This window comes from Labrus mixtus, chromosome 18 (genome assembly GCF_963584025.1).
Source record: "Labrus mixtus chromosome 18, fLabMix1.1, whole genome shotgun sequence".
NCBI classification, from domain to species: domain Eukaryota; kingdom Metazoa; phylum Chordata; class Actinopteri; order Labriformes; family Labridae; genus Labrus; species Labrus mixtus.
In genome coordinates, this window is record NC_083629.1 from 18,757,065 (window position 1) to 18,775,053 (window position 17,989).

Consider the following 17,989-nt stretch of genomic DNA (forward strand, 5'->3'; position numbering starts at 1 on the left):
AATGTTGACGTGTTGATGCAAGGTTAAAGTGTCTACCGTAACATCAAAGAGCATTTTAAACTATCTCCTAGAACAGAATCATTACTGACTTACCATCAGCTGCAGGCGGAGTTTTCACTTACTGTCATGAGCAGGGGTTTTTTTTCTTTCCGTTTCTAGCACACAAGGGCACACACTCCATCAGAAAACCTGAAAGCGCGCGCGCGCGCACACACACACACACACACACACACACACACACACACTACCCCCCCCCCCCGATCTCTCTCACACGCTTAGTATACATACTCAATTACACACACACATGCTCAAACGCACACATGCATGTATTACCCACCCACTCGCCCAAACACACCTCCTGGCCCGTGTCTAATCGACTCCCTGCAGACTTCCCACCCTGCCGATAATCCATAATTCATCAATCTAATCTTCAATAATGTTCTTAATCAAACATTCATGTGACAGTACGACTGTGTTGGAGTGATTCTAATGGAGGAAAATGAAAGAAGTCGCTGTGTATGCAACATGCAGGAAGCGGAGGGGGGGGGGGGGGGGGGGGTTGACCTATAGGAGGTGAAGGGTGAGTGGACAAAGTCAAAGGTTGGAGTTTCTGCACGGGCCGGTTCCAGATACATGAGGGCACAAAAGAGAGAGAGAGAGAGAGAGAGAGGGCGAGAGAGTGACTAACTATTGTGTGACTGGGCTCTCTGCTAATGGCTTTAATGAGCTCTCTGGAGCCGCAGCTCTTTAAGACGCAGAAATGCAGAGGAGCTCCACAATGGGGCCAGAGAATTAAGACATGAAATGAAGTAGATGTAGGAAGCGATTAATGGGGAATAACTTAATAGAGGTGAAAAGAGCGGCAGGGGAGTGATAATGGGGAAACAAGTGCACATAGCGCAACACTCGCACAAGTCCGCACGTGATGCACAAAAAAACACACGCCCGGGGTCATTTGTCACCATTATTCGTCGTGGGGTTTGGGAGCGGCGGATTTACAGCACAGTCAACGCGGGCAGCCCACTGTAGACGCTGCGCTTGTTTTGTGTAAGCTTGACCCATTTTAGATAAACAAAACATCAATAACGCTTTCCTCAGCAAACACGCAGCCACACACACACACACACACACACACACACACACACACACGCAAAGAGGGGAGAAAAAATATATATAGCGCTCCCGACTCTGTGCTAGAGGAAGTCAGCGCGGGTGTTTGAAGTGTGTTTGATCAAACGGAGAGTATGCAGCACCACTAGCGGATGCCACAGCCTATACTCCTCAATGCACCCAGAGACAGCCGAACACGCCTCCTGTCAATTTTTTCCTCTCTTCCTCTCCGTCTCTCTCACGCTCCCCTCTTCATCCTCATCTCACTTTTCCTCCTCCCCCACCTTTTTTTTTCCCTCCATCTTTTCCCACTCCTCTTCTTCTTTTTCCATCATATCCCTTTTTTTTTTTAAAACTCTTTTTTAATTTGGTTTCAAACATTTGCCTTAACAAATCACATAGTAATTGATTCTGACACTAATCTCATTAAAATACATGGCTGACAGATTTTTTTTTTCACAACTTTTTTCCTGTAACACATCCTTGTCTTAAAAAAAGAAAAAAAAGAAAAAAGAAAAGGGAATCTCCTCAGAGCCAAATTCCTTCTTAGGCAAATTTAATCACCACTGTGCAAAAAAAAATCTAAATATATCCATTACTATCTCTTCCTTCCTGCCTCTCGCTTCACCTCCGGCTCTGGGTGATTGGTGCCACGGTGGGCTTCATGTCACCCACTCGTGTCCCTGTTCCCACAGTGGGGGAACAAGAAAAAGCAAGGCATTGGTGGTTTCTGCAGGAAAGGCTGAAGAAAAAGTTGCCTCCTCCTGTAAGAAAGCACATTGCAACAGCTAATAAGGATGTCAACAAAAAGCACCGGTGAAGAACAGAGCCCTCCTGCAGCTCCTTCAGTAATCAGGGATGAGAGGAGGTGGGTGAGGAGCGAGCAGAAGAGGGGAGGGGGGGGGGGGGAAGCCGGGAGCCCGGCAGTTGCTTCAGAAGTACACACGAGGCGAGGAAAAATTTGCCAGCCTTTGATTAGGCTCTTCAAAACCCCGATGTGAGGATCTTTATTTCTCCTGGAGTCAACACAGAGCACACACACACCTGAGACACACTTAAACACCCACGTAGAACGGGCAAAGCATTACAAAGGCACACATACTGTATCTCCGCACACATTTGGCAGGCAGGCAGACGCACACGTATAAAGAGGCCAAAAGTGTTCGGAAAGAGAAAGGACACACTAGAGGAAATGAACTGACGTGACATAACACCTCTCTGCGGCTGTGTGGAGTAATCTCATCAGCGGAGAATCTCCTCATTTTCTACTTCCAGTCAAAGAGAAGACAGAACAGAAAAAAAAAAACTAATAATGTTCTCACATCTCCTCTCTTCTCTTCTTCGTCATGGAGAGGCGGCAGAGGGGAGAGAAGAAGAATCTTAATAGAGTGCTCTGATTCTCTTCCCTTTTTTTTAAGGAGAGAGGGATGAGGAGGACGAGAGAGTTTAGGGGGAGTTAAAGGGTTGTTTTGGGGCTAGAACAGCAAAGAGGAGGTGACTCATCACGCTTCTTTTATCCTTGAGCTCATTTATAATCACGCCGCCTTTGAAACCGCCGTCTTCGTCATCGCTCCTCGACAATCACTGTTATCGACATCGTTCCTCTCCACCCTCATTACGACTGTAACAGCAAACAACAGAATCATCACTTCAACAGCACAGAGGAGTTTTCTACGTTTTCCCTCTTCCTCCAGTCGTCTTCATCATCATTACCCTCATCATCTTCATAACACCAGTCCAATCACTTACAATATTCATCGACTGAAGTCTATGATCACGTTCCGCTCTTTATCCTCCTCATCTTCATCACTGCCATCGTCACTATCCTCGTCGTCTTCAGTGAATATCTATGAAGACGTGTTTCACGGTGCAGATCGTCTCTGATGATTACATGCAGCTCTTCATTGATTAAGCTAACTTAACTGGTGTCGTAGTGTTATGCATGTTAAACAGCACTTCATCACTAATATGTGCCGAATGGTTGAGGTTTTTCTTTCTCTTTATTGTGTAAACAGGTTTTTATTGTAAGCGTGATCTATGGACGTCTATATATGGTCTGCTCACTGTATCCCTCATGCATTATTAAAAGTACTGTACAACCAATGGTTACTAACTAATCAATGTATGCCATCATGCGTTGCTGTGCAAAGTCATGAAAAACACAGAAAAAAAGTTCATATTTGTGGGGAATTTGAACTTAAATCTAGAAAATGTTTTTAACAATGAGTAAAGGATTTTCAGCAGAGAAATGTTAATTTTTCCTCATTACATTCACGAGACCATCGTGTGTATGCAAAAATTTAATTAGTGAGTTGTGGAGTTTTTAATAAATAATGTACGTCATTTTTTATTAAAAACTCAGTCAGTACTTTATACGTATTTATTATATGTAATTTATTTGTGTGAAATTACGCTCAGTAGGTAGTAGGTAGGTGTCAGACAAGTGAGTTTTTTAAGATTAATTTTTGGGCCTTTATTGGAGAGGTAGGACAATGGATAGAGTCGGAAATCAGGGAGAAACAGGGAATGACATGCGGGAAAGGAGCCACAGGTTGGCTGCCCACTTGGAGGACTTACTTTCACATGTACAGGACAATATCAGCGAAGAGCTAAGATGTGCTGCTTTGTCCACAGGGGGCGCCAAAATCGACAAATATGAAAAACTCCAGGAGGAGCTTTTACATTCTGCACTTAGATTCAAGACAAAGACAAAACTGACCATCACTAACACTATAGTACATCTAAACAATCCATTTGATTATTTTTTACTGCTCTCCTTCTCCTCACCCAAAACAACTCCAGGATATTTCCTTATCAATCACTATGATCCAATCACTTGTTAAAATCTAAATAACCGTCATCGTTACTGTCAAACACACAAAGCTTTCCTCTTTATCAGAGCTATCTGAATCATCATCATCTTTATAACCGTGGACTTAATCATCAGTACCCTCAGTATCATCCCAGTGTAATGACATTAATCATCAATATAATCCCTTTTAATGTCATCGTCATTATTGGTTCCATCATCAACATGTTTTGTACTCCTTTCAATGTGCTTCAAATCTCGACGGCGTTGGAAATGAGGGAAACCTCAATGTTCTATGCAGAATAAATAAAGGTTTGAATTTAATCAAACATATTATTCATTCCCTCTCACTGTCCTCTAACACAGTATACTACCTTCATCATCATCATCATCCTCACCTCTGTTGTCTTTATTACAGTGGTTAAAATCACATCATCACGCATATGCAGTTACAATCACTTTAATGATATTTATCATAAAATAACACCTATGGTAAACAAAAAGACAAAAGATGAATGTGCAATTCAAATAATAATAAACAGTATTAATGTAACAGAAACTTTGGTAAGTTGAATTTTATTTTGAAAATATTAGAGGTGGGGGAAAAAATCAATACAGCACAGTATTTGAGGAGATAGTATTTCGATTCATGGCTGCCAAGTATCGATACTTTTCTTATATTAATAGCAAATATTGTTTCTAAGTTTTAATTGCTGAAGGGGTTGCACAATTCATTTTGAACAAGTTTAATTGTTACAAATGACTGCAGTCGTCCATACATGTTTGTGTTCAGTTAAGTTGGATTAGACTGAATTACTAACAGTTCAGACTGAGAGGTGCATGCAGCCTTTTACTGGGTTTTACTTTTATCACAGTGTTGGTCGGTCCGCGGGCTTGACTCCCGTTGTGTAGAAATAAAAAGACTGAAGTGAGGTGAACAGACTGAATCTGAATGTTTTCTTAATAGACTAAACAGTTCTTGATTTAGTTTAACTTTGTGGACATAATATGCAGTTAAAAAAAGTTAAATCACAATATATTGTATCACAATTCTCAGCAAATCGCAGTCATATCATATCGTGACTCACGTATCATGAAAATATCGTATCGTGCGGCATCTGTTGATTCCCACCCCTAGAAAATATGTTGTGTATTATGTTTATTTGTTTCTAACATTTCATTCAATCACAAGTTTTATTTGGGATAAAGACACACTTTCCTCAAACACTCTATCCATCCTCTTCATCACCACTTCCATCCTCATCATCGTCATTAGCATTAATATAATCAACAGCACATAAACATTGCCATGTTCCTCACACTCCCTCTTATAATCACTACTCAGCAGCCTCCTCATCCAAACTCTAATCACTATCGTGATGTTCCCCGCTGTTCTCATTATCCAGTCATCATCCTCATCAAAACCATCATCATCATCATCATCATCATCATCATAGTCATGAGCATCATTAGCATCATTATCTTGATAAACTCTTACTCTGTAAATAAACACCAAATATCAGGTGTGTGTTTTTTTTAGTTAGGTTGCTACGGGTTTCCAGAGATTGTTCAGCCTGCAGCAGAGAAGACGAGCTGGTTTGAAACTTAAACTCTTAAAGCAGAAACAAATCAAACAGCATTGTTAATAAATCTGCAGGGAATCACACCAAGGCAGCAAATTTTACTGAGCATAACTCAGGCGGTGGAAAAACTCTAGTTGCCCCTACATGAGTTTGAGTTCTCTCCCTTAGGATGGAGCTGCAAAATGCAGATGGCCGAAAACAACCTTTTTGTACGAGGTGTTTAGTTCCTGAGGCTCACAGCATCCTGGACAACACCACATGAGCTATTACACCTGCACTGAATGGAATGGATCTATACCTGTCATGAATGTGTAATGCATGCTGGATGTGGAGAGTTAATTTATGTGTTTACTGTGTGCCTGCGCCGAGATTGACGACCTGTTTTCCAGCCTGGATGGCGGACATTGGTGACAGATTCTATCACCTCCGCTGCCATCCGTATCACCTTCATCATATCGGAACGATCAATATCATCGCCTCTGTCATCGTCATATCCTCTCATCCTCTCCGTCTGCAGGCGCATCAGATTAGAGTCCAGTTTTCTAATAAAAAAAGCCCTCCGAGTCTCGCTTTCGGAATCCGACCCCAGGTGAGGAATATTCTGCGGGTCAGTCGCTCTGATGAAATTACACTCTAAAGCAGAAGGTGGGATGCATATGGACACCTGGGAGAGAGTCATATAGGAGTCAATGTGCCGAGTTAGTGAGCGCGGTCTGCAGCAGGCTGAATTAAGCAGCGACAAAATCATAAGAGTGGAGCAACATCTGTTGGTTCTGCCTTATTATGTCCCATTAGCATAGTGTTGAAATGAGGGGTTTGTTTGCAGATGCTCCATCCTGGATGAAACCGAGGTAGCGGGGCGTCCATGGCTGGCTGCGATTTAGACGATTTCTGCCTGGCTTGTCTGATGGATTACAATGCAAATGACTCACTCGCTCCTTCTTTTGTTTGACTTTCCACTTCCACTGTTTGAAAATCTACCGGGGATTCTTTTTTTTTTTTTTGGATGAAGATGAAAAACTGGCTCTCATTATTGCTCCAACGCATGCACACATGCACAGCAAACACACTCACACACACACACACACACTCATGCTAACTGAAGCCAAAGGTCTCGCGATGCTATTGTGTCCTCCGACGGGGAGACAAACAACCCTATTGTTCATAAAGACATGGCCCAAACTTTGTGAGCTTAACTTGGTCGCCTGATTGTTTGGAGGGAAAAAAAAGAAGAAAAAAAAAACATACGGCGTGAACGTTCGCGAGGTCACCTATTCACTGAGTTTATGTCTCACCTGATGCCAAGTGGAAATCAGAAAGGTTGGAGCGATCTGCATCCATCCGTCACATCCTCCCAGATCTGCACTTCCTCTACTTTAAATGCCAACTTTCTCATTCTGAAAAGCGGCGAGCGCCAGAGGGCATCTTTAACATCGGGCGAGGCGCCTCGCTAAAGGCCAGTGTTTCCCCGTGTAATACCAGCCCCCTGACATTCACCTGCTGGGACCATCCAACCATGTGCTTATCTGCGCTCTCTCTCCAACTACGCCGCTGCATGTCTGCCCTCAAACTTCAAGAAGTTGGCGTCCTTCAATTTCCACCACCATTTTTTCCACCTAATTTCTCTTTCATCTGCATCTCCCCTTCCCTTCTCTTCCCTGCTCTTCCCTTCCCCTCTCACTAAAACCTCTCATCTTGTGTCTTCTTTTGCCTCGTCTCTGTAATACTCTCAACTTTTTGTCCTTCTTCATATTCATGCTCCCAGTGTCCCTAATCCTTCAAGTAGATCTCTCCATTTCCCTTCACATTTTACGTCTTTTTTTTTTTTTTTTTGTCTCCCGGGGCAAGTCCGAGGCGTAGCCAGACAGAAGAGTATGTGTTATTATCAGCCTCCAGCTGGTCTATATGAAGACTGAGCAGCCGGGGTCCCATCAGAGCATCATGCAGACAGAACTGAAAGAGACCTATTCTCTTTTTTTTTTTTTTTTTGCGCGGCTAACACAATCAGCACAACCAGCCGGGACCTGAGGAAAAGTATTAGAGGGGAGCGGAAACAAGGATGGAGCACGAATGACAATGCCCATTGTTTGCTATGTATTGAGAGCAGCCTGGCATCTTTCATATTCTGGACTAGTATCTGCCTATTTTGTCCGCTCTTATTCATGCTTTCATTCTTTCATCCAGTCCGTTGGCCCCTCCGTCTCTTCTATTAAAAAAAACTGACTCCATCTTTCTCCATCTCCTGGCTCCAACTGTTTTATCTTACTCTCTCTCTCTCTCTCTCTCTCTTCATTAAAACAACAACTCCTGGGATCTCCCCCAGGTTGTTTCGAAGCACTTACATCACCATCACTGCCATAGTCATTACCATCAACAAACCTCATTAGTGCGAGGCAGCAACAGTAGCAGCAACACTGCAGCGCAAGTCTTTAAACCTGCACCTCTCTGCATGAACAATCAAAAAAAAAAAAAAAACGTGGAGGGATGTTAAGTAAACATTTCGGATTGCATTAAAGATTCAGTGCCATGCTGCAGACGTACTAGAGATCACTGCACCCCTCCGGGCAGATCGAATGATGACGATATTTTTGCAGCTTGCGCAGAGACACTCTCAGGGAAGGACTGGAAACTGAAAACATGGCACCCATCTAAAAAATGCATGGGAGGGGAGCTGGATGGGATGTATTTTTTGGCAAGCGTGTAGGCGGGGAAAAAAACAATGACTTTAAGACAAGGATTATGATTCTAAGCCACTACCTTAATAACTGAAAGAATAATATTCTTACTCCATAAAAGGAGCAAAGATATAGAGATATGAAATAATCAGGAGGGAGATATATTTAGTTGAATTGTCACTCAAGGTAGAAAATAGAAGAAGCAAAGGAATGTCAAAAAATGTTACAGATCAAAATAAGAAAGCAAAAGTATCCTTCAATCAATTGTCAATACCAAGAATAAGATTTTGTATATGTATGTACTTTTTTTGCATTTGTCATCTCTTTTGAAAGGAAATAATGAGCCAAAAAAAAAGCTATGAAACTTCATATTGCATCTTTTTCCTCCCCAAACAAAAGGCCTATGATGAAAGAAGTGTATATTTAATATGTCTTGTGAGGTGAGAGTGTGCAGGAGTTGGGCATGATCTAATTTTCCCCTCCATGTGAGATCATATTGGTGAGCATTTAAAAACACTTGGACCGCTTTAGATGCTTTCAAATGTCAAAAAATATAATCATTTTATTTCTAAAATAGAGCAGCGGAGACACCCAGAAAAAGAAGATGGATCTGACAAAGTTTCTGAGTCTATGACGGGTTATTATTTCCTCGTAGAGACATTCCCGTGGGCATCGACTGATTGACAGCCAGGAGGAGAGCAACGTATGCAGCAGTGATTTGAGGTTTAAAGGTTTAACTCCGGCAGAGCCAAAATAATAAGACAAAAATATGCTCGTAAAAATTAAGTTCAATGTTGTTTCTTTAGAATGCCATAATAAAATTCTTTTTTTTTTTTAGGATGGTAGAAAACTAAAAGCTTAACTTTTAAAGTTAGACTGGTTAGTTGAGCAGGTCTAGGGCTGCCATTGATGCATTTGTTTCTACTTAATTGAATGACTTGTTTGTTCTGTAACATGACAAAAGTACTAAAGGAACATCACTCACTGCGGAACTGAAGCCGACATCTTTCACGCACTTTATTTGTTTGCTTGTTGCAGCATGTTGTCAAAGCACAGGTGTAATTAATCACACTAACAAAGCCGAGCCTGTGAGTCAGAGAGCCTGCCTCTGCACCTGAATGGAATGCAGCCATCGTTAGTGTAATCAGCAACACCTGTGCTAGGAGAAATGTATGCTTTGGTCTATCTGTTGCTTTATTTCAATAAAAATCTAAATAAAGATACCCGACTAAAACATCTAAAAGAAGAAAATCTTCACATCTCACTAACGAAGTACCTGAGACTGATAGTTTTTTAAAATAAATTACTTCAAACTTTAATCTTTTTGTGTTTGATTAGAATAATTTAATGATTCCTCTATCAAACAAAATGATCTTTCCAGCAATATACAGTCAAAATGATCTCCATTGTTGACCTTTATACCGTATGCTCAGCGCCCCAATGAGCATCAGACTAATCCGATAAAATGAGTTCCAGTCTGGTAAAAAAAAAAAAAAAAATCAGGTTAGCACCCAAGTTAGAGCACCAACATGTAAACCCGGCCAAATAAACTGAAAAGCCTTTTTTTAGGATTGCAATTCAGCAACAGCGTCATAAATAAGCTCTGCCGTCGTCACGTCTTCGTACTTTCACTCTGATTCCTCAGCGGCGTCATATTGGTGTCTCAGTCTGTGATTTCACATTGTGTTCTGGTGTCGCGAGAACAGTAACTTAGTATTTAGATTGCTCCATAAAGATATTTATTAAAAAGTTGAATCATATATTATTTAGTAAAAATGAGTCATCATTTTATAAATATTTGGGTGGAATGAGCAACTACAGTGTCCAGGAAAAACTACACTGAATAAATCTGCAAAAGGACAAATACAAAGAATTGGTTTTCCCTCGGCCACCTGACATCTTGAGGGGAAAGTAAACAATTTCTAGCTTTTGTTTTTTATTCTGTGATTCTTACCACAGTACCGTAACACCACATGGTACAGTATCAGTACCACTAACTTTAAGGTCTTAACTGCTCCACCAATGAAAAACCTGCTCAAAGATTGTAGCTAGACCTTAAGATTTTAGGTGAACCACTCAAGAGACTCTATGTAAGTCAGCCTACAATAAAAACATGTTAAGGCTGGCTAACAGCATTGTCTCCCTGACCACACTGAATGGTGAATATGAAATATGACCATCGAACATGAGATACAGGAACCCACGTTTAACAAGATGAGACTGAAGCACTGTTTTGTACACCAGTCAATTGTTAAATAAAATATGGAGCTTAATCCCAGATTAAAGTATGTTGAAGGTCTCTGAATATTTGTTTGGTTTTTAAACATTGTGTTAAATGTGTCTTTGAATCTTCATATCCTGTGTGTCATTTTAAGGTTGTAAATGGAGCTGCTGTGATGCAAGACTTTGACAACCTCAGACAACTTTGTCTGACAATGAAGTTCTATTAATCAATCAATCATTAACCCTGTCATATGGAACCATATTTTGGTTGGTTATTGTATTAAATGTACGCACCAGTTGGGTTTGCACATTATGGACTCAAAGCTTATGATCACACCACAGTCTAAAGAATGAGATCAAAACTTGACACTCATGGTGCATTTTAATTCTAACACTTGTTCTTATTGGGTTTGAGAGCATTTGGGTACAAAAGTGTGTTTTACATTTCATTGTTGCAAAACCATCTGCTGCAGGTTTTGCAGTATTTTCACATTTTAAACCTTTAAGTGAATAATTTAGTTATTTTATAAGCTGCATTTTTAATTGCTACAAGCAAGTGTTTCATCACACACATCTTCATCATTATGCCTCTCTTACTAAATATATAATGACTTAATCAAACAGAAAGAGAATAAAGCTTCTTTGGTCAAAAATAACAGAAGTTAATCCTGTTTTGAATTGCGTGTTTAATTAAAAGCGGCTGGTGATGTATTTAATATCAGCAGACAAACTGTTCCACTCTAATGCCCCTGAACATTTCATTGACCTCCACCTGCCAATCACCGCATTGAATCTGCTGATGACTAAGATCAGCTACTTTAGATCCCGTTATGTAACTGTCGCTCCTGCCGAGCTGGGAGAAATCGTTTGCTATGTCGGAGCCGTGACTTTAATTACTCATTTTCACATCAATGTGAGAAGCTGAGCATGATAACTCCTGAGACTGCTTCCTCTCAGCATGAACTTTAGCAGTACTGACATCTTAAACAAGCACATACACTGTCCAATAATGTGGGTCATAGCAGGAACGCATCACCCTTGATGTACTGCAGCTTTATGTGTATATGTACAGAAAGAAGAAGCCTGAGGCGGTGGGCAAAGTTCAGGCTCCTGGACAAGAAAAAAACATGCTAACCAAATCCCGACGGGACAAGAAAGAGAGGGGGAGGGAGGGAGGGAAGACATGATGCCAGAGAGGGGAGATAAGAGAGAGTGGAGAGTGAAAGATGAGAGCTTGATAGGGAGACACGAAGACAAAGGAGGGGAGGAAGAAGGATATAGATAGATAGAGAGAGAGAGAGAGAGAGAGAGAGAGAGAGAGAGACAGAGAAGGGTGGAGTGGGTGGCGGTGTTGGTAGCAGTGGAAGATGGATTTAACCCAGGGGCAGGTTTGAGTCTGACAAACTGTCAGTAACTGAGCGGGGGTGACTACAAGTCTACATGTAAATTGGATGCAAATCTGAGTGTGTGTGTGTGTCTGAATGTGTGCGGTAGGAATGAGGAAGTGCAAGTGACAACACACATCACTCTGCGCCGCAGGGGACGCGACAGGAAGACGGCGCGCGCGCGCGTGTGTGTGTAGGTTTACGTGCAAGGACCCCCATTGTGTGTTAGAACAGCGCGTGCGTCGTGCATCTGAAACTTTGTGCAGCGGTCTATATGTATATGTAGCGTGTGGGCGCTCGGCGCATAAGTCACTCCTTCCTCAAAGGCCGTGTGTGGGTGCATGCGCGTCTCCAAGGAGATAGACTCCGTCCCCTAGAATGAGGGTGTCGTCAACCATCAGCGCTCCTCGCTGACATGAGGAGTTCCTCAAAGACACAGAGATGAAGAGAGACGAAGAACAAAGAAGAAAAGGAAAGAGAAGAGTCTTTTGAAGGATAAACCATGGGATTAGATAAGGTGCTCCTTCTGGACCATTGAGCCACTCTATGTGTGTGTGTGTGTGTGTGTGTGTGTGTGTGTGTGTGTGTGTGTGTGTGGAGGAGAGCCCATTGCTCTGAGCACATTAGCTGCTCGGGGTGAACAAAGCCCCCTCACCTGCAGGCTTTATAAAATGGGCCCGAGAGCCAGAAGGGGGCTCAGTGTGTGTGCGCGCATGTGTGTGTGTGTGCCGGCCAAAATGATGGGTTTTTATTCAATAGAGAGCCAGTCTGGGTGTGATGCGTCCCACATTTGGCTTCCCATGACTGTGTTTGTGTGTAAAAAGAGAGTAAATAGAAAAATGGAGGCTGCCTAACCTTGTATTCAATGAACAGCCACTCTGCTTCTATGTGATTGTGTGTAATAGTTGTGACCTAAATCTAGCTTCCACTGGTGTGTGCGTCCATTCATGTGTGTGTGTGTGTGTGTGTGTGTGTGTGTGTGTGTGTGTGTGTGTGTGTGTGTTCCTCCTATATTCCTTCCTGCTTGTAACTTAATCCCTTTATGTGCGTCTGTGAGATTGTCGGATCCTGTTCTTACGTCGCAGTATTGGTGTGATAATGCGTGTTGTGGTACTTGGTGACTGTTCGGCACCGCGTATCTCATCACAACAGGAGAACGGACAACACTTGGAGTGTGTGTGTGTTAGCGGCGCACCCCGCCGTGACCAAAAGTGGCCGAAGCTGTTTGAATTGGATTATCTCATACATTTTCTATTATCCAGCAAGACCTTGAAAGAGATAGGGCCTGCTGAGAGCCAGAGCCCTTCGTATAGAGGGTTCGGCCAATTTGTTACATGCCTCCTCTCTGAAGTCGGAACATTTGTTTAACTCACTTTATTTATCGTGACTTATCCAGGTTAGCAACGTTGAGATCAAGGGGCTGCTCAACAAATCTGGCTAAGGCACCAGCAGCACAAATAATTAGAAAAAAAAACAATTCAATCATGTCAGTGTGGATGGTAATTAATCCCATAATGCATGCAATGGAAAAATAGAGCAGGCAAGACGAGGCAGACAGCGGGGAAGAAGACAAACACTCGTAGAAACAATCCAGAGAAATCGAGAGTATTGGAAAAATACTGAGCAGCCACGTCCACACAAGCACATTTCCACCGAATTGCGTAAGGCATTCCCGTGTCCCGCAAGTTGCCAGACAGAAAGTTTCATCTTTCTGTGCCAACATTTTGAGATACCTGTTTTCTGAAACTTTAGCTGTCACTCCAGTATGATTGGGGGGGGGGGGGGGGGGGGGGGGGAATAAAAAATGTATTTGAGTTCAGTTTTGGAATAGCTTCTAAGTTAGAGGTCAATAGATTTTTTGGCAGGCACATCTAGGACATGTTGCCTGTGGAAAATGTACGAGTATCAGTATTTCTTTTTTCCTCTAAACCTAAAAACCAAAACTATGTGCATGACTGGATACATCTAGAGCCATCTAGAAAAGTTAACCATTTGGGGAATTCTTGCCGTTCCATTTTCTACATCCCACAGATACACAAACACTGACATCAATAACTAAGTGTCAGGAAAAGGACCAAGCCTCATTTCACTAATTCTTCTTTTCCACATAGGCAAAATCACAGGGAGATTATAAAGCACCACCCTGAGCGTCCAACCTTGGGTTTGTTGCTTCTCCGCTGCATGTCTCAAATAACCATTTCTATCCACCAACTCAACCCAACCTTAAACAGCCTTCATCCAATCCTTCTAGAATCCTTTCACCTACCTCTATGAACTACCTTTCATGCGGCGCACACTGCAAGGGCTTTGTTAGGAAGCATTCATTTTGAATCCTGTTTCTGGCCAATCGGCAAATGTCCAGTATTTACTCTCCTGTTTTCAGTCTCCACCACTCCCGTGGGAAATATCTGGCTCTCAAGCTGCCAAATGCTGCACTGTGTTCGCCAGTTAGTCGATAACTTGGTCCCTCTGCAGTTTGGGATTTGACAGGTACAGTGTGTTTGTGGAGTTTTTTCTCTTTGCTGAAGACTACACTTGTCCGAGTGGTGAGAGCGGAAAATAAATGTTGAAGATGTGGCACTTTGGACTTGCAAGGACATGATCCTTTTTTTTAAAGCTTGTAAGTTTTATTTAAGAGTAGAGATTGGGTTTAATGCACACAACAAATGTAAACTGGTGCATTGAATCATTAAGTAATCAGCTAATGACACACTGAAGCTCTCTTTGTTTGGCAGAATTTAAGTAGAAGTAATGCATGGATAGAGCCAGCATTATTTTTGGTACCATCTCACAAGTGCTCTCACATATTCTTTTCACTTGTCACTTCATGTGGTTTCCCACAGTCCCGTCTTTGAAAACAAAGAAAGTTTATTTTTAAAGTAGTGAGTACAAAACAGTGACTGATTATCAATCCAACAAATTCTACAAAGTCACTGCTTGTGACCTTGCACAGAAAGTCCTTCTGAAGTTGTTTGATTTCGGAGCAAACTTTTGATGAGCACAAGTAGAACACATAGTGATCGCTCAATACAAGCTGTGTGCTTGATGTTGTGTGATCAATTAAGACAAACAGCTGTTCATTGTAGCAGCTGTTTGTGTCATTTCATTGCCTCAGAAATCTCCCTACAAGAATATAACACACTAAGCACCGCTCAGCCTACAACAGTTCACTCTGTAGTACAAGAGTGATAATGTTGGGACCAAAGCAAAGTAGGTGAACATATAGATAAACAATAAATTGTACTAATACTTGATACAAGCTTGGTTCATAGCATTTGGTGTGGATTTTCTCGTCTGTTTTTTCATCAAAGCAGTTGTTAAGATCTGGGGATGGGATGAGGCAACATCACGACATTTATGTCAGTTATGAAAACGGCACGATCAAATGATAAAGCTGGTTGAAAACAATCTCGCAAAAACCAAAAGTTCTGTTTTATACAGGTCTCTCTTTGCACAGTGAAATTGTGGGCGTGCAGAAGTACAGATGGTACACTATATATAGTAAGTCAAGTTCACTGGAAAGAAAGATGGACGAAGTGTTCCATAAGCAATCAGTTCAGTCATCCTAAAGACATAATGGTAAATATGACACGGCATGATTTCTGGCAATAATGAAACCATAAAGGTAGGTAGATGATAGGAGGTTGTATAGCGTATTCATTTTTCTGTATTCCCCAATGTTAGACTGTATATCTAGGTTTGTTCTGCCATGACATGAATCATAGATCAGGTTCATTTCAGTGCCCATCTTTTGACTACACTTTGGTCTAACTCGGGCATCTCCGTCTTCCAAATTGAGCGCAAGCAGGCGTCTTCTTCTACCCCTCGATCTGTGCTCCTGACCGTCATGTGGTACACTTATCAGCTGGCCAGATTCAGATTTTGATGGAAAGCTTGCATCTCCTATTTTTACCTTAAAAGTTTTTTTGCTTGGTAACGGATTCTATTTATAGTGCACTGAAGACCAATACTTCACCTACAATGAAGTGAAGTTAGAGTAAAATACTCATCTTCAAAAAGAATACTTGTACACAATAAGATACTGTGATGGGAGTAATTGTAATTCGTTGCCCTTCACCCCTGGATAAATTCAACTGAATCACTGTGTCGTTAGCTAACAGCGTTTCACACACTGTGCAGTACATGCTCGGTCAGCAAATGAAAACACAGCTACCATGGTTCGCCGCTTTCAAATTTCAAAAAGATGTTTAGATCAAACTCAACACAAACACTATCGGGGATACTTCGAAGCAAAAAATTATTATCACCCAATTCGGTAAAAATAAGGAGAAGTTCATGAAATCCACGGAATAAACAAACCCCCTTCCTCAAAAAATATGTTTTTATTTGTATCTATGATTCACGAGGATCACCTCTTCACGTCTGAATATTGATATGTAATCATGGATTCTTTTTTGTAATCACATCCCTGATTTAAAGCGTATTTAACTCTACACCATTTAAACATAGAACAAATTAATACACAACATGTAAAAAAACTATTTAATGAAAAATCATCAGCTCATCCTTTTTAATACCCGGTAAACGTGACTTAAACCAGTTGTTTTCCTGATACTACCTTCATACTTTGACTTTGGTAAGACTTTTTTTTTAAATTCTTGTCATTTTCTTTGTGGATTAATTTTGTTATTGCTGTTTTGATACTGGATGCTAATTCTTCCAAAAACTTAAATCAGGCAAATCATCTACGATCACAATCATTTTCCTCTTCCCAGTAAGTTTGTTTATCACTCTGATCTCCTGACTGCTCCGCTTTCTCGAGCCCTGCTGGACTTCTTTTTGGCAATTTCACAGCATTCATAAATCACAGCGAGCAGCTTGGTGAATACAATCTTACTATTATTATGGCCCCAAACATTGTAAATAAAACCCTGAGACGCAGTAAAACCAGAAACAGCCTATTAATTTTACATGAGCTGGGTTGATTTTAGCGTCTGTCTTCACGTCTCTTTTTTGCAAGTGAGCTGGTTTCTTAACAAACTTACTCTAATCCTTGAAGTTTAGGGAGAGAATTAGCTTTAGATTAAAGTTCAGGAATGAATGTTGTCAATGGCAGGTCCTCAGAAGTGCAGCGGGATGGAGTTATATGTGTGTGTGTGTGTGTGTGTGTGTTTGTGTGTGCAGAAAAAAGGCACAGCGTGAGCAATGACAGTGCCAGGGTCTAACAGGGGGAACCAACCTTGCCAGAGATCCAGAGCCTTAGATTCATTGCTTTAGCAGCAATGCATTTTTGATGTGCCCCCTTTAGTTTCAAGTTCTCCATACGACCCTGACGGAATAACAGCGCCCCCAGCATCCATCCATATAGCTTAAATGTATCCTGTGAAGTTTGCAATGTGTAGGTGTTTGTGTTTGATAGTGTGTGCGTGTGTGTGTGTGTGTGTGTGTGTGTGTGCGCGCGCGGTGGGAAGGAAGGAGCACAGAGACGAAAAGAAAGACCAAAAGAGAGAAACAGCGAGAAAGAGAGAAAATGTTCCCCCCTGCCTGTTAAATATTTGAGAAGCCTTCTGTGGAAAAGTGATGCAGTCAGAGACGGGCTTGTAAGCTGTGTGTGTGTGTGTGTGTGTGTGTGTGTGTAGTGTTTGGTTGAGGCAGACAGAGAGACAGGGCCGTTAGTTTGGACTAATTCAGCCGTGAGCGAGTGAGAGGGAGCACTTTCACTGTTTATTTATCTACCTGGGAGAGAGAGAGGGGGGGGGAGAGGAGAAAAAAAGAGAGGGGGGGAGAGAGAGAGAAGAAGAGGAAGGGGTGAGAGAGGGAAAGGAAGAGAAAGAGAGAGAGAAGCTGGCCAGGTTGTCACAAACCATTAGACAGACGGGCCCAGTGTGCTCTGCACCATGTCAATGAGAGAGGCCCGGCTAAAGACTAAAGTGTGTGTGTGTGTGTGTGTGTGTTGTTTTTGTGTGTTAATGTGTGTGTGCATGAATCCTGCATGTGCATGTTTATGCTTCCCTTTTGTTTGTTTATTTATGGATGTGGGTTTTTTGCACAATGGCTTGTAATTGACAGAGTAATAACGCACGCTTGTGTTTCCTGGCATGAGAGGCTGATATTAGCCAAGAGAAAAGGTAATGGCTTTGTGTGTGTGTGTGTGTGTGTGTGTGTGTGTGTGTGTGTGTGTGTGTGTGTGTGTGTGTGTGTGTGTGTGTGTGTGTGTGTGTGTGTGTGTGTGTGTGTGAGCGA

General features: G+C 41.8%; 1 protein-coding gene across 1 annotated transcript in view; it reads right to left on the reverse strand.

Moving 5' to 3' along the window:
• The window catches only part of LOC132993250 (ephrin-A2-like), an 88,040-nt gene that overhangs the window by 68,454 nt on the left and 1,597 nt on the right, over positions 1-17,989 (reverse strand). The gene's annotated exons all lie outside the window — the stretch shown is intronic.